Source organism: Phyllobates terribilis, unplaced genomic scaffold (genome assembly GCF_046119375.1).
Source record: "Phyllobates terribilis strain yellow unplaced genomic scaffold, ASM4611937v1 Scaffold_27__1_contigs__length_16484149, whole genome shotgun sequence".
NCBI lineage: Eukaryota > Metazoa > Chordata > Amphibia > Anura > Dendrobatidae > Phyllobates > Phyllobates terribilis.
In genome coordinates this window covers 13,024,585-13,049,182 of record NW_027362787.1, presented here as the reverse complement: position 1 = coordinate 13,049,182, position 24,598 = coordinate 13,024,585, and the positions used below count along the sequence as shown (strand labels likewise).

Genomic DNA, 24,598 nt, shown 5'->3' with positions numbered 1-24,598 from the left:
GACCGGACCTCCGACCGGGTTTATAAAAATTCCCCTTCCTAGCCCGGAGGCCAGGAATAGGGGGGGTTGCTCAGAAAGTATGATTGGCAAAGGTGCGGCGTGCTACGAAGCCAAGTCTTTCTGGGGTTCCCAGTCCCAGTAAGCTTGGACTCCCACCAGGGCGCCTACTCCTGGGGCACATTGCTCCAAAGCCCTCACACTTACCCAGCCTAGTGACTTCGATCCTGGAGGGCCATGTTTTCCATCAGATAACTCTATGAGCCACCTGGCGTACTAACAAGTGCACCAAACCAGTGTGTAATATGCATCAATTTACTAGGGCAGCCCAAGGACAAAACTGCCTTTTCAAAAGATACTACACTTGATCTTAGCCAAAAGGCCGAGAAGCGATATGATAAGAACAGATACTACACTTGATCTTAGCCAAAAGGCCGAGAAGCGATAACCAGAATTGGTTTCAAACTACGGAGCCACCCAAGGATCCTGAAAAGTCCATTTGTGGAGATGAGCTCCTGGACTCCCGTTAAGAAGACATGTTGTCAACCTCTAGATCCCTTACATGCCTGCACTTTTCGGCTTGCTGCTGCTGCTGCAATCCACGCGTTTTAGATCTGCATAACTCCACCTCTTTAAACACAGCACCTTCACCCCCTGCTGTTCCCACCCGCCTCAACACCGTTGGAAGGGAGGAGAACCAATTAAGGCGGGGGGTGGGGTGGAACGAGCAGCTGTCTACCCTTAGCAGGAGGGCTCCTGATTACATACCTCTCCTGCTGCTGCTGCTGCTGGCTGTCCAGCAGCAGACTGAAGGTGGCTGCTGCTGTGCACAGGTATATAAAGGCTCAGAGCCTATTATGACACGCGCAGCCAGCGTTCCATTGCCACATTCCATCTACTGCAGGCAGGATACCTGGCTGGCTGAATGTCGCTGAGAAGCTCACAGAGACCGCCATAAGCAACAGTTTAACAGAATGCCACAGACTAATCAACCAAACTTTTTGGGTTGGGTTCTCTTTTATAGTCTGCAGGCATTAAATGAAAGAAGTCAGTGTTCCAGCAGAAGGAGACAACGTTTCAGAAAAGGCATTGTAGCAAACCAAAAAAGAAATTTTAAGCGCAGCAGAGTAACCAGCGCACATACCTGTTAGCTCAGGTGAGTTTAAAAGGCTGCTGTTGATAACAAGGGCATTTGCTAAATAGATGGTGTGTGTGCAACAATATACTGAAAGGTCAATTATATTGTGCAGCTTATCTCACCACCTGTAGTTATTTAGGTGAAAGCTCCAAAATGCTTGCCTAATATGTCTGTTTATCCAAAAGGAAGTAAAAAGGGAGAGCTAGAAAGATAGCATTGCATCACATTACATGGCAATGCAATGCACAGTTGCTGAAGTTGAACCAAAATGAGCTTGTAATCTGGCTTCTGCAACTTTGAACATGAAAAATCCAATGAGGAGAAGAAAAGCAAAGCCAAAGAGTCCATCCCAAAATCCGACAAACAAGCAAAATGAACAAAAAACATTGAATTCAATTCTTTCTGATTTTAGAAACTGCATTAAAGAAGGGGTGCACCGGTCCTGGAGATACTGCAGTACCAGGTCAATGCGTGGAGTGGACAGAGCAAGCTCTTTTTCCATCTCCCTGTTCTAAAAATCCATTTAATATATGGTCCCCAGATAGGGGACGTATCAGATATTAAACTGATAAGAACAGATACTACACTTGATCTTAGCCAAAAGGCCGAGAAGCGATAACCAGAATTGGTTTCAAACTACGGAGCCACCCAAGGATCCTGAAAAGTCCATTTGTGGAGATGAGCTCCTGGACTCCCGTTAAGAAGACATGTTGTCAACCTCTAGATCCCTTACATGCCTGCACTTTTCGGCTTGCTGCTGCTGCAATCCACGCGTTTTAGATCTGCATAACTCCACCTCTTTAAACACAGCACCTTCACCCCCTGCTGTTCCCACCCGCCTCAACACCGTTGGAAGGGAGGAGAACCAATTAAGGCGGGGGGTGGGGTGGAACGAGCAGCTGTCTACCCTTAGCAGGAGGGCTCCTGATTACATACCTCTCCTGCTGCTGCTGCTGCTGGCTGTCCAGCAGCAGACTGAAGGTGGCTGCTGCTGTGCACAGGTATATAAAGGCTCAGAGCCTATTATGACACGCGCAGCCAGCGTTCCATTGCCACATTCCATCTACTGCAGGCAGGATACCTGGCTGGCTGAATGTCGCTGAGAAGCTCACAGAGACCGCCATAAGCAACAGTTTAACAGAATGCCACAGACTAATCAACCAAACTTTTTGGGTTGGGTTCTCTTTTATAGTCTGCAGGCATTAAATGAAAGAAGTCAGTGTTCCAGCAGAAGGAGACAACGTTTCAGAAAAGGCATTGTAGCAAACCAAAAAAGAAATTTTAAGCGCAGCAGAGTAACCAGCGCACATACCTGTTAGCTCAGGTGAGTTTAAAAGGCTGCTGTTGATAACAAGGGCATTTGCTAAATAGATGGTGTGTGTGCAACAATATACTGAAAGGTCAATTATATTGTGCAGCTTATCTCACCACCTGTAGTTATTTAGGTGAAAGCTCCAAAATGCTTGCCTAATATGTCTGTTTATCCAAAAGGAAGTAAAAAGGGAGAGCTAGAAAGATAGCATTGCATCACATTACATGGCAATGCAATGCACAGTTGCTGAAGTTGAACCAAAATGAGCTTGTAATCTGGCTTCTGCAACTTTGAACATGAAAAATCCAATGAGGAGAAGAAAAGCAAAGCCAAAGAGTCCATCCCAAAATCCGACAAACAAGCAAAATGAACAAAAAACATTGAATTCAATTCTTTCTGATTTTAGAAACTGCATTAAAGAAGGGGTGCACCGGTCCTGGAGATACTGCAATACCAGGTCAATGCGTGGAGTGGACAGAGCAAGCTCTTTTTCCATCTCCCTGTTCTAAAAATCCATTTAATATATGGTCCCCAGATAGGGGACGTATCAGATATTAAACTGATAAGAACAGATACTACACTTGATCTTAGCCAAAAGGCCGAGAAGCGATAACCAGAATTGGTTTCAAACTACGGAGCCACCCAAGGATCCTGAAAAGTCCATTTGTGGAGATGAGCTCCTGGACTCCCGTTAAGAAGACATGTTGTCAACCTCTAGATCCCTTACATGCCTGCACTTTTCGGCTTGCTGCTGCTGCAATCCACGCGTTTTAGATCTGCATAACTCCACCTCTTTAAACACAGCACCTTGACCCCCTGCTGTTCCCACCCGCCTCAACACCGTTGGAAGGGAGGAGAACCAATTAAGGCGGGGGGTGGGGTGGAACGAGCAGCTGTCTACCCTTAGCAGGAGGGCTCCTGATTACATACCTCTCCTGCTGCTGCTGCTGCTGGCTGTCCAGCAGCAGACTGAAGGTGGCTGCTGCTGTGCACAGGTATATAAAGGCTCAGAGCCTATTATGACACGCGCAGCCAGCGTTCCATTGCCACATTCCATCTACTGCAGGCAGGATACCTGGCTGGCTGAATGTCGCTGAGAAGCTCACAGAGACCGCCATAAGCAACAGTTTAACAGAATGCCACAGACTAATCAACCAAACTTTTTGGGTTGGGTTCTCTTTTATAGTCTGCAGGCATTAAATGAAAGAAGTCAGTGTTCCAGCAGAAGGAGACAACGTTTCAGAAAAGGCATTGTAGCAAACCAAAAAAGAAATTTTAAGCGCAGCAGAGTAACCAGCGCACATACCTGTTAGCTCAGGTGAGTTTAAAAGGCTGCTGTTGATAACAAGGGCATTTGCTAAATAGATGGTGTGTGTGCAACAATATACTGAAAGGTCAATTATATTGTGCAGCTTATCTCACCACCTGTAGTTATTTAGGTGAAAGCTCCAAAATGCTTGCCTAATATGTCTGTTTATCCAAAAGGAAGTAAAAAGGAGAGCTAGAAAGATAGCATTGCATCACATTACATGGCAATGCAATGCACAGTTGCTGAAGTTGAACCAAAATGAGCTTGTAATCTGGCTTCTGCAACTTTGAACATGAAAAATCCAATGAGGAGAAGAAAAGCAAAGCCAAAGAGTCCATCCCAAAATCCGACAAACAAGCAAAATGAACAAAAAACATTGAATTCAATTCTTTCTGATTTTAGAAACTGCATTAAAGAAGGGGTGCACCGTTCCTGGAGATACTGCAATACCAGGTCAATGCGTGGAGTGGACAGAGCAAGCTCTTTTTCCATCTCCCTGTTCTAAAAATCCATTTAATATATGGTCCCCAGATAGGGGACGTATCAGATATTAAACTGATAAGAACAGATTTTTTTGATTGAAGCTGCATCCAAGGCACTGAAAAATGTGACCGAAGTCACACCAAAACAGCGCACGAGGCGAGGATTCATGTGGACCCTTCCCGGAGGAGAGGGTCCCCAATAAACCATCCCCATCCCTCCGAGCCAGAAGGCCACAGCGAGGGTCAGGGATCTCCGATGCTCTCCCTAGCCGAAGCCGGAGAAGAGCCGTTTTCGTGCTCCCAGCTTCCATCTAGGCTGCCACCCTAGTGGAGCTGGAGCCTGTGTTGGTTTCTCAGCCCAAAGCTGACCGGACCTCCGACCGGGTTTATAAAAATTCCCCTTCCTAGCCCGGAGGCCAGGAATAGGGGGGGTTGCTCAGAAAGTATGATTGGCAAAGGTGCGGCGTGCTACGAAGCCAAGTCTTTCTGGGGTTCCCAGTCCCAGTAAGCTTGGACTCCCACCAGGGCGCCTACTCCTGGGGCACATTGCTCCAAAGCCCTCACACTTACCCAGCCTAGTGACTTCGATCCTGGAGGGCCATGTTTTCCATCAGATAACTCTATGAGCCACCTGGCGTACTAACAAGTGCACCAAACCAGTGTGTAATATGCATCAATTTACTAGGGCAGCCCAAGGACAAAACTGCCTTTTCAAAAGATACTACACTTGATCTTAGCCAAAAGGCCGAGAAGCGATAACCAGAATTGGTTTCAAACTACGGAGCCACCCAAGGATCCTGAAAAGTCCATTTGTGGAGATGAGCTCCTGGACTCCCGTTAAGAAGACATGTTGTCAACCTCTAGATCCCTTACATGCCTGCACTTTTCGGCTTGCTGCTGCTGCAATCCACGCGTTTTAGATCTGCATAACTCCACCTCTTTAAACACAGCACCTTCACCCCCTGCTGTTCCCACCCGCCTCAACACCGTTGGAAGGGAGGAGAACCAATTAAGGCGGGGGGTGGGGTGGAACGAGCAGCTGTCTACCCTTAGCAGGAGGGCTCCTGATTACATACCTCTCCTGCTGCTGCTGCTGCTGGCTGTCCAGCAGCAGACTGAAGGTGGCTGCTGCTGTGCACAGGTATATAAAGGCTCAGAGCCTATTATGACACGCGCAGCCAGCGTTCCATTGCCACATTCCATCTACTGCAGGCAGGATACCTGGCTGGCTGAATGTCGCTGAGAAGCTCACAGAGACCGCCATAAGCAACAGTTTAACAGAATGCCACAGACTAATCAACCAAACTTTTTGGGTTGGGTTCTCTTTTATAGTCTGCAGGCATTAAATGAAAGAAGTCAGTGTTCCAGCAGAAGGAGACAACGTTTCAGAAAAGGCATTGTAGCAAACCAAAAAAGAAATTTTAAGCGCAGCAGAGTAACCAGCGCACATACCTGTTAGCTCAGGTGAGTTTAAAAGGCTGCTGTTGATAACAAGGGCATTTGCTAAATAGATGGTGTGTGTGCAACAATATACTGAAAGGTCAATTATATTGTGCAGCTTATCTCACCACCTGTAGTTATTTAGGTGAAAGCTCCAAAATGCTTGCCTAATATGTCTGTTTATCCAAAAGGAAGTAAAAAGGGAGAGCTAGAAAGATAGCATTGCATCACATTACATGGCAATGCAATGCACAGTTGCTGAAGTTGAACCAAAATGAGCTTGTAATCTGGCTTCTGCAACTTTGAACATGAAAAATCCAATGAGGAGAAGAAAAGCAAAGCCAAAGAGTCCATCCCAAAATCCGACAAACAAGCAAAATGAACAAAAAACATTGAATTCAATTCTTTCTGATTTTAGAAACTGCATTAAAGAAGGGGTGCACCGGTCCTGGAGATACTGCAATACCAGGTCAATGCGTGGAGTGGACAGAGCAAGCTCTTTTTCCATCTCCCTGTTCTAAAAATCCATTTAATATATGGTCCCCAGATAGGGGACGTATCAGATATTAAACTGATAAGAACAGATTTTTTTTTTTTTCGAAAGCCCGAATTCGTGTACAAAACCCGAGTGCGCTTAAAAAAGTGACAAGTGCCACAAAAAAAGTGCACTAGGATGCTGGTCTTCTTGAAACCCTCTCCAAAAGGAGAAGGGTCCCCCAAACCATTCCCCGTCCCTCCGAGCCAGAAGGCCACAGCGAGGAACAGGGACAAATAGCCACCTCCAGCCGGAGCCAGAGGCGACCCAATCTTACCCCCAGCACCTGCCCGAGTTCTCACCCGAGCAAGGCACTGGGAGCCAAAGACTGTGCTCCCCTCCCGGAAGAGGGGAGCCAACAACGCTCTCCTCCCGAAAAAGGAGAGCCAGGGGGGTTCAGGGGGGAGCGGAACCTGATGGCCACACACTCCCCCCCTAGACCTGCCAAGAGAGGAACCCGTAAGGGAACCGCATCCCGACAAAATCCTAGTAAGGACGTGGACACACGTGAAAAAGTGGACACACAGTGACAAAAAAATTAAATAAATAGTGAAGGTTTCACAGTATAATACTGCCCGGACCTTCGACCGGGAATTGAAAAATTCCCCATCCTAAGGCCAGAAGGCCCGGAATAAGGGTGTGTGTGAAGAAAGAAATATTGAAGTGCTAGTGCAAATGTGCCATAAACTCAAGTGGGGTTCCCAATCCCAGTGAGTTAAGGCACCCCAGGGTCACCACTCCTGGGGCACTTCACACTTCAGGCTTTCGATCTTCCCCGGCCCAATGGCGTCGATCCTGGGGGGCCATGCTTTCCACCAGATGACTATATTAGCCACCTGGCGTACTAACAAGCGCCTAAACCCCAGTGTGCATAATGTATCAATCTACTAGGGCGGCCAACATCCAAAACCGCCTTTTCGAAAGATACTACACTTGATCTTAGCCAAAAGGCCGAGAAGCGATAACCAGAATTGGTTTCAAACTACGGAGCCACCCAAGGATCCTGAAAAGTCCATTTGTGGAGATGAGCTCCTGGACTCCCGTTAAGAAGACATGTTGTCAACCTGTAGATCCCTTACATGCCTGCACTTTTCGGCTTGCTGCTGCTGCAATCCACGCGTTTTAGATCTGCATAACTCCACCTCTTTAAACACAGCACCTTCACCCCCTGCTGTTCCCACCCGCCTCAACACCGTTGGAAGGGAGGAGAACCAATTAAGGCGGGGGGTGGGGTGGAACGAGCAGCTGTCTACCCTTAGCAGGAGGGCTCCTGATTACATACTTCTCCTGCTGCTGCTGCTGCTGGCTGTCCAGCAGCAGACTGAAGGTGGCTGCTGCTGTGCACAGGTATATAAAGGCTCAGAGCCTATTATGACACGCGCAGCCAGCGTTCCATTGCCACATTCCATCTACTGCAGGCAGGATACCTGGCTGGCTGAATGTCGCTGAGAAGCTCACAGAGACCGCCATAAGCAACAGTTTAACAGAATGCCACAGACTAATCAACCAAACTTTTTGGGTTGGGTTCTCTTTTATAGTCTGCAGGCATTAAATGAAAGAAGTCAGTGTTCCAGCAGAAGGAGACAACGTTTCAGAAAAGGCATTGTAGCAAACCAAAAAAAGAAATTTTAAGCGCAGCAGAGTAACCAGCGCACATACCTGTTAGCTCAGGTGAGTTTAAAAGGCTGCTGTTGATAACAAGGGCATTTGCTAAATAGATGGTGTGTGTGCAACAATATACTGAAAGGTCAATTATATTGTGCAGCTTATCTCACCACCTGTAGTTATTTAGGTGAAAGCTCCAAAATGCTTGCCTAATATGTCTGTTTATCCAAAAGGAAGTAAAAAGGGAGAGCTAGAAAGATAGCATTGCATCACATTACATGGCAATGCAATGCACAGTTGCTGAAGTTGAACCAAAATGAGCTTGTAATCTGGCTTCTGCAACTTTGAACATGAAAAATCCAATGAGGAGAAGAAAAGCAAAGCCAAAGAGTCCATCCCAAAATCCGACAAACAAGCAAAATGAACAAAAAACATTGAATTCAATTCTTTCTGATTTTAGAAACTGCATTAAAGAAGGGGTGCACCGGTCCTGGAGATACTGCAATACCAGGTCAATGCGTGGAGTGGACAGAGCAAGCTCTTTTTCCATCTCCCTGTTCTAAAAATCCATTTAATATATGGTCCCCAGATAGGGGACGTATCAGATATTAAACTGATAAGAACAGATACTACACTTGATCTTAGCCAAAAGGCCGAGAAGCGATAACCAGAATTGGTTTCAAACTACGGAGCCACCCAAGGATCCTGAAAAGTCCATTTGTGGAGATGAGCTCCTGGACTCCCGTTAAGAAGACATGTTGTCAACCTCTAGATCCCTTACATGCCTGCACTTTTCGGCTTGCTGCTGCTGCAATCCACGCGTTTTAGATCTGCATAACTCCACCTCTTTAAACACAGCACCTTCACCCCCTGCTGTTCCCACCCGCCTCAACACCGTTGGAAGGGAGGAGAACCAATTAAGGCGGGGGGTGGGGTGGAACGAGCAGCTGTCTACCCTTAGCAGGAGGGCTCCTAATTACATACCTCTCCTGCTGCTGCTGCTGCTGGCTGTCCAGCAGCAGACTGAAGGTGGCTGCTGCTGTGCACAGGTATATAAAGGCTCAGAGCCTATTATGACACGCGCAGCCAGCGTTCCATTGCCACATTCCATCTACTGCAGGCAGGATACCTGGCTGGCTGAATGTCGCTGAGAAGCTCACAGAGACCGCCATAAGCAACAGTTTAACAGAATGCCACAGACTAATCAACCAAACTTTTTGGGTTGGGTTCTCTTTTATAGTCTGCAGGCATTAAATGAAAGAAGTCAGTGTTCCAGCAGAAGGAGACAACGTTTCAGAAAAGGCATTGTAGCAAACCAAAAAAGAAATTTTAAGCGCAGCAGAGTAACCAGCGCACATACCTGTTAGCTCAGGTGAGTTTAAAAGGCTGCTGTTGATAACAAGGGCATTTGCTAAATAGATGGTGTGTGTGCAACAATATACTGAAAGGTCAATTATATTGTGCAGCTTATCTCACCACCTGTAGTTATTTAGGTGAAAGCTCCAAAATGCTTGCCTAATATGTCTGTTTATCCAAAAGGAAGTAAAAAGGGAGAGCTAGAAAGATAGCATTGCATCACATTACATGGCAATGCAATGCACAGTTGCTGAAGTTGAACCAAAATGAGCTTGTAATCTGGCTTCTGCAACTTTGAACATGAAAAATCCAATGAGGAGAAGAAAAGCAAAGCCAAAGAGTCCATCCCAAAATCCGACAAACAAGCAAAATGAACAAAAAACATTGAATTCAATTCTTTCTGATTTTAGAAACTGCATTAAAGAAGGGGTGCAACGGTCCTGGAGATACTGCAATACCAGGTCAATGCGTGGAGTGGACAGAGCAAGCTCTTTTTCCATCTGCCTGTTCTAAAAATCCATTTAATATATGGTCCCCAGATAGGGGACGTATCAGATATTAAACTGATAAGAACAGATATTACACTTGATCTTAGCCAAAAGGCCGAGAAGCGATAACCAGAATTGGTTTCAAACTACGGAGCCACCCAAGGATCCTGAAAAGTCCATTTGTGGAGATGAGCTCCTGGACTCCCGTTAAGAAGACATGTTGTCAACCTCTAGATCCCTTACATGCCTGCACTTTTCGGCTTGCTGCTGCTGCAATCCACGCGTTTTAGATCTGCATAACTCCACCTCTTTAAACACAGCACCTTCACCCCCTGCTGTTCCAACCCGCCTCAACACCGTTGGAAGGGAGGAGAACCAATTAAGGCGGGGGGTGGGGTGGAACGAGCAGCTGTCTACCCTTAGCAGGAGGGCTCCTGATTACATACCTCTCCTGCTGCTGCTGCTGCTGGCTGTCCAGCAGCAGACTGAAGGTGGCTGCTGCTGTGCACAGGTATATAAAGGCTCAGAGCCTATTATGACACGCGCAGCCAGCGTTCCATTGCCACATTCCATCTACTGCAGGCAGGATACCTGGCTGGCTGAATGTCGCTGAGAAGCTCACAGAGACCGCCATAAGCAACAGTTTAACAGAATGCCACAGACTAATCAACCAAACTTTTTGGGTTGGGTTCTCTTTTATAGTCTGCAGGCATTAAATGAAAGAAGTCAGTGTTCCAGCAGAAGGAGACAACGTTTCAGAAAAGGCATTGTAGCAAACCAAAAAAGAAATTTTAAGCGCAGCAGAGTAACCAGCGCACATACCTGTTAGCTCAGGTGAGTTTAAAAGGCTGCTGTTGATAACAAGGGCATTTGCTAAATAGATGGTGTGTGTGCAACAATATACTGAAAGGTCAATTATATTGTGCAGCTTATCTCACCACCTGTAGTTATTTAGGTGAAAGCTCCAAAATGCTTGCCTAATATGTCTGTTTATCCAAAAGGAAGTAAAAAGGGAGAGCTAGAAAGATAGCATTGCATCACATTACATGGCAATGCAATGCACAGTTGCTGAAGTTGAACCAAAATGAGCTTGTAATCTGGCTTCTGCAACTTTGAACATGAAAAATCCAATGAGGAGAAGAAAAGCAAAGCCAAAGAGTCCATCCCAAAATCCGACAAACAAGCAAAATGAACAAAAAACATTGAATTCAATTCTTTCTGATTTTAGAAACTGCATTAAAGAAGGGGTGCAACGGTCCTGGAGATACTGCAATACCAGGTCAATGCGTGGAGTGGACAGAGCAAGCTCTTTTTCCATCTGCCTGTTCTAAAAATCCATTTAATATATGGTCCCCAGATAGGGGACGTATCAGATATTAAACTGATAAGAACAGATATTACACTTGATCTTAGCCAAAAGGCCGAGAAGCGATAACCAGAATTGGTTTCAAACTACGGAGCCACCCAAGGATCCTGAAAAGTCCATTTGTGGAGATGAGCTCCTGGACTCCCGTTAAGAAGACATGTTGTCAACCTCTAGATCCCTTACATGCCTGCACTTTTCGGCTTGCTGCTGCTGCAATCCACGCGTTTTAGATCTGCATAACTCCACCTCTTTAAACACAGCACCTTCACCCCCTGCTGTTCCAACCCGCCTCAACACCGTTGGAAGGGAGGAGAACCAATTAAGGCGGGGGGTGGGGTGGAACGAGCAGCTGTCTACCCTTAGCAGGAGGGCTCCTGATTACATACCTCTCCTGCTGCTGCTGCTGCTGGCTGTCCAGCAGCAGACTGAAGGTGGCTGCTGCTGTGCACAGGTATATAAAGGCTCAGAGCCTATTATGACTAGAGATGAGCGGTGTTCGACTAGAACTGTTCGCCAATCTCAAATTCGAGCTGTTTTGGGCGGTGTTCGAGTTGTTCGACGAACCCGAACGATTTGCAAAAAATTCGGCTGTTCGAGGTTATGTTCGATAACTGTTCGTGCACCAAAAGCGTGTCCTGCATGTCTGGCGCTATTTAGAGCACCAATCATGCAGGGATTGTCTGCCACTCACTGTAATGCCACAGCCATGGTGGTTGTGGCATTACAGTGATTGCCCAAATCGATGGGAACAGTGCCAACAGTGAAACATGAAAAGCCGGCAATTCAGCAGCGGCATACACCTGTACCCGACAATTTAGAACCGAAAGAATAGAGCTTCACACATAGATTAGATAGATATAAACATGTCAGCCACATATATAAGAAGTACAGTGAAAGTGCTGCTTACTGTACTTGTCATTTAGCGTAAAGGATTTATCAAAAAAAATAATAGTGTTTTCATGCACCGTCTCTTTAAAAAAGCCGGCCGGCAATTCAGCAGCGGTACCCGACAATTTAGAATAGAAAGAATAGAGAATCACACATAGATTAGATAGATAGAAACATGTCAGTCACATATATATGAAGTACAGTGACAGTGCTGCTTACTGTACTTGTCATTTAGCGTAAAGGATTTATCAAAAAAAATAATAGTGTTTTCATGCACTGTCTCTTTAAAAAAGCCGGCCGGCAATTCAGCAGCTGTACCCGACAATTTAGAACAGAAAGATAGAGCATCACACATAGATTAGATAGATAGAAACAAGTCAGTCACATATATATGAAGTACAGTGATAGTGTTGGTTACTGTACTTGTCATTTAGTATTAAAACAAAGGATTTATTATTAAAAAAATTGGCGTGGGGTTCCCCTTAATTTTAGGCTCTAGCGGAGGTTAAGCAGACGGCTGGGGCAGATGTTTGAAGCCTGGGAAGGGGGTAATACCCACGGAGCTTCCCAGGCTACTAATATCAGCCCCCAGCTGAATACATAGCCTTTACTAGCTATTAAAATGGGGGACCCCCCGAAAAAAATGACGTGGGGTCCCCCCTAATTTAATAGCTAGCAAAGGCTAGGCAGACAGCTGGGGGCTGATATTAATAGCCCAGGAAGGGAGCCATGAATATTGGCCCCCTCCCAGGCTAGAAACACCAGCCGTCAGCCGCCCCAGAAATGGCGCATTCATAGGATGCGCCAATTCTGGCACTTAGCCTCGCTCTTCCACGCTGCCCTGGTGCGGTGGCAGGGGGTAATAGGGTTGGGGTTGATGTCAGCTTATAATGCCAGCTGACATCAAGCCCAGGTTAGTAATGGAGAGGCGTCTATAAGACACCCCCATTACTAACCCCATAGTCAAAGTTAAAAAAAACACAAACACCCAGAATAAAGTCCTTTAATTGAAATAAAGACACAATCCTTTATTGTTCTAAATTAAACCATACTTACCGTCACGCCCATTCCAGCTGAAGCCAACGATCTCCTGCAATAAAAGAAAAATAATAAAGCAACCTCATCCTTACCTTTCCATGGTTCCCACGACAGCTTCAGCTCTGCTACATCGAGATGACAGGCTGGACCGCAGCAGAACGCTGCCATCCAGCCTCTCATCCCGCAGACACTGAGAAGCGCAGGCTTGCTTGCGCTGCTCAGCGTCTCTCTGTGACGACATCCAGATGAGCCGAGTTCATGTCCAATGAACTCGGCTCACCTCATGCACGTCACTGACAGCGTGGGAAAATTCTCACGCTGAAGCGGTGAGTGCAGGAGAATTCTCCCACGCTGTCAGTGACGTGCATAAGGTGAGCTCATGTCCAATGAACTCAGCTCACCTCCTGCTCGTCACTGACAGCGTGGGAGAATTCTCCTGCACTCAGCGCTTCAGTGTGAGAATTCTCCCACGCTGAAGCGCTGAGTGCAGGAGAATTTTCCCACGCTGTCAGTGACGTGCATGAGGTGAGCCGAGTTCATTGGACATTAACTCGGCTCATCTGGATGCCCTCACAGAGAGACACTGTGGAGCGCAAGCAAGCCTGCGCTTCTCAGTGTCTGCGGGATGACAGGCTGGATGGCAGCGTTCTGCTGCGGTCCAGCCTGTCATCTCGATGTAGCAGAGCTGAAGCTGTCATGGGAACCATGGAAAGGTAAGGATGATGTTGCTTTATTATTTTTCTTTTATTTCAGGAGATCGTTGGCTTCAGCTGGAATGGGCGTGATGGTAAGTATGGTTTAATTTAGAACAATAAAGAATTGTGTGTTTATTTCAATTAAAGGACTTTTTTCTGGGTGTTGTGTTTTTTTTAAATACTTTACTAGAAATTCATGGTGTTCATGTCTAATATTGGCGTGACCCCATGAATTTCAGGCTTAGGGCCAGCTGATAATGCCAAGCTGGCCCTAACCCCTTTATTACCCAGTGAGCCACCGCATCAGGGCCCTGGATGAGTTGGGTACAGCGCCAGAAGATGGCGCTTCTATGAACGCGCCATTTTCCGGGGTGGCTGCGGACTGCAATTTGCAGCGGGGGTGGCCCAGAAAGCTTGGGTCTCCCTGCGCTGCGGATTCCAGCCCCCAGCTGCCTAGTTGTACCTGGCTGGACACAAAAACAGGGCGAAGCCCCACGTCAATTTTCTTTAAATTATTTCATGAAATAATTAAGAAAAAAAGGGCTTCCCTATATTGTTGTGTCCGGCCAGGTACAAATAGGCAGCTGGTGGTTGGGGGCAGCCCGTTCCTGCCTGCTGTACCTGGCTGGACACAAATATAGTGCGAAGCCCCACGTCAATTTTTTTTAAATTATTTCATGAATTTCCTGAAATAATTTAAAAAAATTGAAGTGGGGCTTCGCACTATATTTGTGTCCAGCCAGGTACAGCAGGCAGGAACGGGCTGCCCCCATCCACCAGCTGCCTATTTGTACCTGGCCGGACACAACAATATAGGGAAGCCCTTTTTTTCTTAATTATTTCATGAATTTCATGAAATAATTAAAAAAAAAGTACGTGGGGCTTCGCCCTATTTTTGTGTCCAGCCAGGTACAACTAGGCAGCTGGGGGCTGGAATCTGCAGCGCAGGGAGGCCCAAGCTTTCTGGGCCCCCCCCCGCTACAAATTGCAGTCCGCAGCCACCCCGGAAAATGGCGCGTTCATAGAAGCGCCATCTTCTGGCGCTGTACCCAACTCATCCAGGGCCCTGGTGCGGTGGCTCACTGGGTAATAAAGGGGTTAGGGCCAGCTTGGTATTATCAGCTGGCCCCAAGCCCAAAATTCATGGGGTCACGCCAGTATTAGACATGACCGCCATGAATTTCTAGTAAAGTATTTAAAAAAAACACAACACCCAGAATAAAGTCCTTTAATTGAAATAAAGACACAATTCTTTATTGTTCTAAATTAAACCATACTTACCATCACACCCATTCCAGCTGAAGCCAACGATCTCCTGCAATAAAAGAAAAATAATAAACCAACCTCATCCTTACCTTTCCATGGTTCCCACGACAGCTTCAGCTCTGCTACATCGAGATGACTGGCTGGACCGCAGCAGAACGCTGCCATCCAGTCTGTCATCCCGCAGACACTGAGAAGCGCAGGCATGCTTGCGCTCCTCACTGTCTCGCTGTGACGGCATAAAGATGAGCCGAGGTCATGTCCAATGAACTCGGCTCACCTCATGCACGTCACTGACAGCGTGGGAAAATTCTCACGCTGAAGTGCTGAGTGCAGGAGAATTCTCCCACGCTGTCAGTGATGTGCATGAGGTGAGCTCATGTCCAATGAACTCAGCTCACCTCCTGCAGGTCACTGACAGCGTGGGAAAATTCTCCTGCACTCACCGCTTCAGCGTGAGAATTTTCCCACGCTGTCAGTGACGTGCATGAGGTGAGCCGAGTTCATTGGACATGAACTCGGCTCATCTGGATGTCGTCACAGAGAGACGCTGAGCAGCGCAAGCAAGCCTGCGCTTCTCAGTGTCTGCGGGATGACAGGCTGGATGGCGGCGTTCTGCTGCGGTCCAGCCTGTCATCTCGATGTAGCAGAGCTGAAGCTGTCGTGGGAACCATGGAAAGGTAAGGATGAGGTTGCTTTATTATTTTTCTTTTATTGCAGGAGATCGTTGGCTTCAGCTGGAATGGGCGTGATGGTAAGTATGGTTTAATTTAGAACAATAAAGGATTGTGTCTTTATTTCAATTAAAGGACTTTATTCTGGGTGTTTGTGTTTTTTTTAACTTTGACTATGGGGTTAGTAATGGGGGTGTCTTATAGACGCCTCTCCATTACTAACCTGGGCTTGATGTCAGCTGGCATTATAAGCTGACATCAACCCCAACCCTATTACCCCCTGCCACCGCACCAGGGCAGCGTGGAAGAGCGAGGCTAAGTGCCAGAATTGGCGCATCCTATGAATGCGCCATTTCTGGGGCGGCTGACGGCTGGTGTTTCTAGCCTGGGAGGGGGCCAATATTCATGGCTCCCTTCCTGGGCTATTAATATCAGCCCCCAGCTGTCTGCCTAGCCTTTGCTAGCTATTAAATTAGGGGGGACCCCACGTCATTTTTTGGGGGGGGTCCCCCATTTTAATAGCTAGTAAAGGCTATGTATTCAGCTGGGGGCTGATATTAGTAGCCTGGGAAGCTCCGTGGGTATTACCCCCTTCCCAGGCTTCAAACATCTGCCCCAGCCGTCTGCTTAACCTCCGCTAGAGCCTAAAATTAAGGGGAACCCCACGCCAATTTTTTTAATAATAAATCCTTTATTTTAATACTAAATGACAAGTACAGTAACCAACACTATCACTGTACTTCATATATATGTGACTGACATGTTTCTATCTATCTAATCTATGTGTGATGCTCTATCTTTCTGTTCTAAATTGTCGGGTACCGCTGCTGAATTGCCGGCCGGCTTTTTTAAAGAGACAGTGCATGAAAACACTATTATTTTTTTAAATAAATCCTTTACACTAAATGACAAGTACAGTAAGCAACACTATCACTGTACTTATTATATATGTGACTGACATGTTTCTATCTATCTAATCTATGTGTGAAGCTCTATTCTTTCTGTTCTAAATTGTCGGGTACCGCTGCTGAATTGCCGGCCGGCTTTTTTAAAGAGACGGTGCATGAAAACACTAATATTTTTTTTAATAAATCCTTTACACTAAATGACAAGTACAGTAACCAACACTGTTACTGTGATTCTTATATGTGTGACTGACATGTTTCTATCTATCTAATCTATGTGTGATGCTCTATTCCTTCTTGTCTAAATTGTCGGGTACCGGTGTATGCCGCTGCTGAATTTGCCGGCCGGCTTTTTTAAACAGAGTGTCTTCTGAGCAGTTTGTCAGCTTTTGGACACCTTTGCAGGTGTTTTCTATGTGTTTCTATGTGTTTTTGTTTGCCTGCCATTGGTTTTAACGGTGTTCGACGGTGTTCTAAGGTGTTCGACGAACAGTTCAACGAACAGTTCCTCGAACATCCCGGTGTTCGACGAACCGAACCGAACCCGAACACTACGGGGGTGGCTCAACACTAATTATGACACGCGCAGCCAGCGTTCCATTGCCACATTCCATCTACTGCAGGCAGGATACCTGGCTGGCTGAATGTCGCTGAGAAGCTCACAGAGACCGCCATAAGCAACAGTTTAACAGAATGCCACAGACTAATCAACCAAACTTTTTGGGTTGGGTTCTCTTTTATAGTCTGCAGGCATTAAATGAAAGAAGTCAGTGTTCCAGCAGAAGGAGACAACGTTTCAGAAAAGGCATTGTAGCAAACCAAAAAAGAAATTTTAAGCGCAGCAGAGTAACCAGCGCACATACCTGTTAGCTCAGGTGAGTTTAAAAGGCTGCTGTTGATAACAAGGGCATTTGCTAAATAGATGGTGTGTGTGCAACAATATACTGAAAGGTCAATTATATTGTGCAGCTTATCTCACCACCTGTAGTTATTTAGGTGAAAGCTCCAAAATGCTTGCCTAATATGTCTGTTTATCCAAAAGGAAGTAAAAAGGGAGAGCTAGAAAGATAGCATTGCATCACATTACATGGCAATGCAATGCACAGTTGCTGAAGTTGAACCAAAATGAGCTTGTAATCTGGCTTCTGCAACTTTGAACATGAAAAATCCAATGAGGAGAAGAAAAGCAAAGCCAAAGAGTCCATCCCAAAATCCGACAAACAAGCAAAATGAACAAAAAACATTGAATTCAATTCTTTCTGATTTTAGAAACTGCATTAAAGAAGGGGTGCACCGGTCCTGGAGATACTGCAATACCAGGTCAATGCGTGGAGTGGACAGAGCAAGCTCTTTTTCCATCTCCCTGTTCTAAAAATCCATTTAATATATGGTCCCCAGATAGCGGACGTATCAGATATTAAACTGATAAGAACAGATTTTTTTTTTTTTTTTTTTTTACAAAACCATTCAGGTTTAAAACAATAATGCAGAATAAAAGGTCGTCTCCTCATCTGAAAAAAACAACCATTCCACAATCATTTATCGTTTAAAACTCATCATGATGGTTTCTTTTATTATCCAGTTAAATTGAAAAAATGCAATATACACATCAGAAAAAAACAAAATTACAGACTAATTATATGTTTCCATTTCCGGAATTTCCATACTCCCTCTGCATCCATCCCACCTTTCATATCACATTTATAATAGAAATATAACTTCTCAAGGACCATTTTAACACAATCATCCACCTCAAAACGCTCATTTTTAAACACATACAAGTTCCGGCAATTCCACAAAACCTCCTTCACACAAGCCAAAAACAGCCACAAAATCCTATCCTTTTCACGGTTTAACATGCATAACCCAAACATGACAATTTCAAAATTCAAACGTTTCACCCCAGTCAATTCCATACATAACCCACCCAATTTAGCCCAAACATCCTTCGCAAACCTACATGACCATAGAACATGATGGACCTCTTCATTACACCCACACCGCTCTCTCGGACACCTTTCAGACACCGCCAACCCTTTCCTTTTTTGTACACTCCTCACAGGTAAAATCCCATGCAAAGACATCCAAACTAAATCTTTCTGTTTGTTAGACATATCATGTTTGACCAGCTTACACCAGACATCCTCCGCTTCAGCTGACCTTAACCCATTAATTTCACACATCCTATTATCCGCACACATCCTTTTCACCATGCTTTTATTCTTCAGAAAACTCACCATCTGAACTTTCTCAAGATGAAATTTTTTGATAAAACATTCCAATTGTAGGTACCAATAAGGGCATACATAAGCAGTAGGTTTACAGTTATCATAATTCATCCATTTTAACTGATGGAAGACGGAGCCTCCAAGGTATCTACACATACATGCAGCCTTGGATTGCTTTAATAAAAGTCCTGCAAAAAAACTAATACAATTCAGACCAATAAAAGTCTCGATGTTAGGGAATCCTAGGCCACCATTCCTTTTACACCTATGAAGAAATTCCCTCTTGGCCTTCTCTATATTACTGCCCCAAAGGAACACAAAAAGTAATCTATTAATCTTCTTCAAAACTCCAACAGATGGGGGAAAAATCAAAGCTACATAAATAAGCATAGGGAGAATGATACTTTTAATGATTAAAATTTTCCCAGTAAAGGACAGATCACGCAGACGCCATAATTCCAATTTCCTTGCAATTTTACCACCCAGATCCTCCCAACTCTTGTCCCCTTTTAAACTCTCATCCAGACACACCCCCAACACTTTAATCCCCCCTTCCACACATTCCATATCTGCATCACTCACTTTTTTACTACTAAAAAATCCCTTAACCTTACTTTTTCCCAATTTATTTTGAAAGCAGAGTCCACACAAAAACATTGGACTAACCATTTAACCCTTGCGACATCACTCTCAGAATCACACAACACACACACATCATCCATATAACCAATCACTTTAATAGCCTTACCATCACAGCCAGGGATCAAAAACCCCTTTAAAACTGTATCCCTTCTAATAAGCTGGAGAAGAGGCTCCATCACACAAATAAACATGATTGGAGAAAGCGGGCATCCCTGCCTCACCCCTGACAATATTTCAAAAGACTCAGATAAAAAACCATTCACCTGCACCACACTTCTAGCACCCTCATACATTCCCATAATCAATCTAACCAAGCGCTCTGGAAAGACCATCTTCAACAACACATTAAACAAAAACACATGAGCCACACAATCAAAGGTCTTTTCAAAGTCAAGCGCACATACAATCACACCTTTCTTTCTACTCTTACAATCCTCTAGCACATCCCTCACCAGACAAATGTTCTCTTGTATCCTCCGTTCAGGCACTGCACACACTTGTTCCTCCTCAATCACAGATGCTATCACTTCTCTCATACGACAAGCCAAAATTTTCGCAAAAATCTTATAATCAGCATTAAGCAGCGTAATTGGTCTCCAGTTGGCTAGCCTCTTTCTATCACCTTTTTTAAACAATAACACAACCAAACCTCCCTTCATACACTCAGGCATACTCACTCCGGCAAACAAGGATTTCATGACTTCAAACAGATCCTGAGAAACAACGTCCCAATATTTTGCATAAAAATCACATGGGATTCCATCCTGCCCAGGGGATTTGTTCTTCGGAGACTTGGAGATCACACCCAACAATTCTTTCTCTGTTAAATCATCCATCAAAGCCTGACTTTCACTTTCTGTAACAAAATTTCCAAGTACCTGCAAAAACTCATTCTCGTTCCCCAAATCACACTTTTTCTCCCCATACAAGCCTTTATAAAAATTAACCACTTCCTTGATCACTCCCTCACCATGTACCTCATCACCCTTATCATTCACTAACACATGCATATCCCGTTTACCACCACACATTTTCTTAAAAAAGAAGCGCGTACATTTCTCATTCTGTTCCCTAAACTTCACTCTCGACCGGAATATGATTTCCTTTCCTCGTCCAAACATCCAATCACCCATTTCGTTCTTCATTTTAACCAACTCACTTTTAACATCTATACCCATAGCTCTACATTCATGCAAAAAGGAAATCCTCCTATTTATTTGTGTATATAATAATCTCTTCTTTTTAGCCTTAATATAGCCAATTTTCCTGAAAAAATCCCTAATTCTAACCTTGACCGACACCCACCATTCCAAGATATTGCAAAAATCCCTTTTCCTCCTCACCCAACCATGGTATTTTTTTGAAAAACACCTGAAAACTTGCTTGTCATCCAGAACACTCACATTCATCCGCCACCTCCCTTTGCCATAGAAAAAACCATCCACCTCAAACACCCCAAGCAAACACTCATGATCAGAGAAGCAAACTTTCTCTTGGGAATACTTAACACATTTAACTGCCGGTGAGGAAACAAAAAAATAGTCCAGTCTAGACTCGGCATGGCCATCATCTGAATGATATGTAAAAGGTCCCGGCTTCTCCGACACAGCATCCCTAAGGGAGAAGTCTTTAGTCATTTGGTTCCATAGATTACCTGTAACATCCACTTTAGATTGCCATGAACCTGCCCTTGCTTCTTTTGAAAAAATACAGTTAAAGTCACCAATAACAAAAACAGGCAACTTGCCATGCAAAAAAAAAGTCAATTTTTTGAAGAGTGATAAGCGCTCATTTTTATCCACATTTGCATATATGCAAATTAGTTTAAAGTCCCAACCAAGGTATGATAGAGTGATACAAGCACATCTTCCTTCCAGAATAATAGTTTTCTGTTTTAAGCGAATGTCTCTGTTTTGGATAAGGATTCCAATGCCATCATTTCTGTTAGTATTAGAAAAGGACCACACTGCCTCCCCATACAGCCACTCATTTTGTTTAGGAAATTTAGATAAACCACATTCTTGAACACATATAATGTCACAGCCCTTAGATGCCAAATAGTCCAGAACAGTGGCACGCTTTGTCGCTGATGCAAACATACGTACATTCTGGGAGATTATTTTCAGCCGCAGGACCATAGGTGTCAATGCAGGTTATGGAGACCGGGAAGACCAGAAAAGGAAATCAACATGTCTCAGGCCACCTCAGAAAATTCAAATAGGCTCTCCAAGCCTGCCACATCCTTTTCCTCTAAGAAACCTTCACTAGGTGATATGGGAGTGGCCTTATAAGGTTCATTCAAATGTGAGTCCTCCCCAGAGTCAGATAGGACGGAAAAAGGGTTGTGAGACTCAAAAGACTCAAATTTCTTCTTTTGTAACCTCTTTACAGTTTTACCAGTCTTCTTCTGTTTGGCCAAGGCTTTACAAACGATGGCAGCATTTTCAGCTGAAGGCATCCTGGCAGCCTCTATTTCCTCTGGAGAAACTGACCACTGTATGTCAACGGAACTTGGGGCAGACATCTCCTCAGAGCTTTCCACCTCCTCAATTACCTCACTGAGAGCCGTCTCAGCCCCTGACCCAGAAGGCAACTCTACAGGTGGTGCCACACCCACGTCAGGCTGCACCTGGTCTCCAAGATTTCCCTCTACAGTGATATCATGCACCTCAGCCACAGTGGGAATAAAATCCACCACTTCCTCCACCATTGTAGTAGTTTCAGGAACAACACGAGGGATTTCAGTAGGGCCCTCCTGTGCCTGAGGAGCCCCCTGTCTCTCCCCCCATGTCCTACGTCTCTCAGTATTAAGACGCGCCAAAAAAACCTGACGGCTAACATTAGGACATGATCTACAAGTGTGGCCATTTTCACCACATAAGTCACATATTGCAGGATAGGGACATTCAAAGGCTTCATGCCCTGATTTTTTACAATTCCTACAAGTTACATCAGAGGTACATTCCGCAGCTATATGGCCATAACAAAAACATTTCCTACAAAAAGAGGGCTGACCAGGATAATGTAGGAATCCTCTATTTCCTCCAATGGAGAAATTTGCAGGTGGGTGAATGGTTCCACCAATACCCTCAGGGTCAGATTTGAAACGAGCCCAAAATTTCACATTCCCATTGAAAACAGCAAAAATATTCTTTTGCATGATTCCCCCCCTTATTACTGAGCAATACCGTGATAAGAAAGCTCTAATCAAAGGGATCTCCACAAACGGGTTATACATGTGTACAGTAATGGGCCTTTCAATATTAGAAAACAAAGGCTTAGGGATTATAAATTGTAAATACTCATGATGTCTTTTCTCTTTTAAACGCTGAAAGAAAGTCAAACAGTCTGCTTCCAAGTAGAAAGAAATGTCATAATTACCAGCTTTAGGAAACTCCTGGATACAAAAAATCTTCTCCAGTTTAAATCCCGTCAATTCCATCACTATATTCCGGACAATAAATTCCAAGCCGATGTTATGTCTGTGGTCCTCAATAACCTCCAATCGCACGGTATTCTTTACAGCCGCCATTGTAATGCCCAAGGCACGGATCGCTTTCTCCACCACACGAGCCGAAAATACGCACCCCTCAGCCCAGACCGAGGCAAACACCCCGATCTGAGCCAAAAGGCCGAGAAGCGATAACCAGAATTGGTTTCAAACTACGGAGCCACCCAAGGATCCTGAAAAGTCCATTTGTGGAGATGAGCTCCTGGACTCCCGTTAAGAAGACATGTTGTCAACCTCTAGATCCCTTACATGCCTGCACTTTTCGGCTTGCTGCTGCTGCAATCCACGCGTTTTAGATCTGCATAACTCCACCTCTTTAAACACAGCACCTTCACCCCCTGCTGTTCCCACCCGCCTCAACACCGTTGGAAGGGAGGAGAACCAATTAAGGCGGGGGGTGGGGTGGAACGAGCAGCTGTCTACCCTTAGCAGGAGGGCTCCTGATTACATACCTCTCCTGCTGCTGCTGCTGCTGGCTGTCCAGCAGCAGACTGAAGGTGGCTGCTGCTGTGCACAGGTATATAAAGGCTCAGAGCCTATTATGACACGCGCAGCCAGCGTTCCATTGCCACATTCCATCTACTGCAGGCAGGATACCTGGCTGGCTGAATGTCGCTGAGAAGCTCACAGAGACCGCCATAAGCAACAGTTTAACAGAATGCCACAGACTAATCAACCAAACTTTTTGGGTTGGGTTCTCTTTTATAGTCTGCAGGCATTAAATGAAAGAAGTCAGTGTTCCAGCAGAAGGAGACAACGTTTCAGAAAAGGCATTGTAGCAAACCAAAAAAGAAATTTTAAGCGCAGCAGAGTAACCAGCGCACATACCTGTTAGCTCAGGTGAGTTTAAAAGGCTGCTGTTGATAACAAGGGCATTTGCTAAATAGATGGTGTGTGTGCAACAATATACTGAAAGGTCAATTATATTGTGCAGCTTATCTCACCACCTGTAGTTATTTAGGTGAAAGCTCCAAAATGCTTGCCTAATATGTCTGTTTATCCAAAAGGAAGTAAAAAGGGAGAGCTAGAAAGATAGCATTGCATCACATTACATGGCAATGCAATGCACAGTTGCTGAAGTTGAACCAAAATGAGCTTGTAATCTGGCTTCTGCAACTTTGAACATGAAAAATCCAATGAGGAGAAGAAAAGCAAAGCCAAAGAGTCCATCCCAAAATCCGACAAACAAGCAAAATGAACAAAAAACATTGAATTCAATTCTTTCTGATTTTAGAAACTGCATTAAAGAAGGGGTGCACCGGTCCTGGAGATACTGCAATACCAGGTCAATGCGTGGAGTGGACAGAGCAAGCTCTTTTTCCATCTCCCTGTTCTAAAAATCCATTTAATATATGGTCCCCAGATAGGGGACGTATCAGATATTAAACTGATAAGAACAGATACTACACTTGATCTTAGCCAAAAGGCCGAGAAGCGATAACCAGAATTGGTTTCAAACTACGGAGCCACCCAAGGATCCTGAAAAGTCCATTTGTGGAGATGAGCTCCTGGACTCCCGTTAAGAAGACATGTTGTCAACCTCTAGATCCCTTACATGCCTGCACTTTTCGGCTTGCTGCTGCTGCAATCCACGCGTTTTAGATCTGCATAACTCCACCTCTTTAAACACAGCACCTTCACCCCCTGCTGTTCCCACCCGCCTCAACACCGTTGGAAGGGAGGAGAACCAATTAAGGCGGGGGGTGGGGTGGAACGAGCAGCTGTC

General features: G+C 45.0%; 8 non-coding genes and 4 pseudogenes across 8 annotated transcripts; all 12 read right to left on the bottom strand.

The window, feature by feature from the left end:
- Window positions 1-275: 275 nt before the first annotated feature.
- On the bottom strand, window positions 276-443 carry LOC141177998 (U2 spliceosomal RNA; annotated as a pseudogene).
- Window positions 444-1,561: 1,118 nt separating this feature from the next.
- LOC141177405 (U2 spliceosomal RNA) lies at window positions 1,562-1,752 on the bottom strand. Its single transcript, XR_012254002.1, has one exon. It is a non-coding gene; the product is annotated as a U2 spliceosomal RNA (small nuclear RNA).
- A 1,115-nt stretch (window positions 1,753-2,867) lies between these two features.
- LOC141176887 (U2 spliceosomal RNA) lies at window positions 2,868-3,058 on the bottom strand. The gene has a single exon (XR_012253533.1). It is a non-coding gene; the product is annotated as a U2 spliceosomal RNA (small nuclear RNA).
- Window positions 3,059-4,172: 1,114 nt separating this feature from the next.
- LOC141177657 (U2 spliceosomal RNA) lies at window positions 4,173-4,355 on the bottom strand. Its single transcript, XR_012254231.1, has one exon. It is a non-coding gene; the product is annotated as a U2 spliceosomal RNA (small nuclear RNA).
- A 524-nt stretch (window positions 4,356-4,879) lies between these two features.
- LOC141178078 (U2 spliceosomal RNA) lies at window positions 4,880-4,995 on the bottom strand (annotated as a pseudogene).
- A 1,115-nt stretch (window positions 4,996-6,110) lies between these two features.
- LOC141177784 (U2 spliceosomal RNA) lies at window positions 6,111-6,293 on the bottom strand. Its single transcript, XR_012254335.1, has one exon. It is a non-coding gene; the product is annotated as a U2 spliceosomal RNA (small nuclear RNA).
- Window positions 6,294-7,084: 791 nt separating this feature from the next.
- On the bottom strand, window positions 7,085-7,176 carry LOC141178159 (U2 spliceosomal RNA; annotated as a pseudogene).
- A 1,116-nt stretch (window positions 7,177-8,292) lies between these two features.
- Window positions 8,293-8,483, bottom strand: LOC141176886 (U2 spliceosomal RNA). The gene has a single exon (XR_012253532.1). It is a non-coding gene; the product is annotated as a U2 spliceosomal RNA (small nuclear RNA).
- Window positions 8,484-9,598: 1,115 nt separating this feature from the next.
- LOC141177652 (U2 spliceosomal RNA) lies at window positions 9,599-9,789 on the bottom strand. The gene has a single exon (XR_012254227.1). It is a non-coding gene; the product is annotated as a U2 spliceosomal RNA (small nuclear RNA).
- A 1,115-nt stretch (window positions 9,790-10,904) lies between these two features.
- LOC141177651 (U2 spliceosomal RNA) lies at window positions 10,905-11,095 on the bottom strand. Its single transcript, XR_012254226.1, has one exon. It is a non-coding gene; the product is annotated as a U2 spliceosomal RNA (small nuclear RNA).
- A 6,679-nt stretch (window positions 11,096-17,774) lies between these two features.
- Window positions 17,775-17,977, bottom strand: LOC141177964 (U2 spliceosomal RNA; annotated as a pseudogene).
- Window positions 17,978-24,120: 6,143 nt separating this feature from the next.
- On the bottom strand, window positions 24,121-24,311 carry LOC141176885 (U2 spliceosomal RNA). The gene has a single exon (XR_012253531.1). It is a non-coding gene; the product is annotated as a U2 spliceosomal RNA (small nuclear RNA).
- Between the last annotated feature and the right edge of the window lie 287 nt (window positions 24,312-24,598).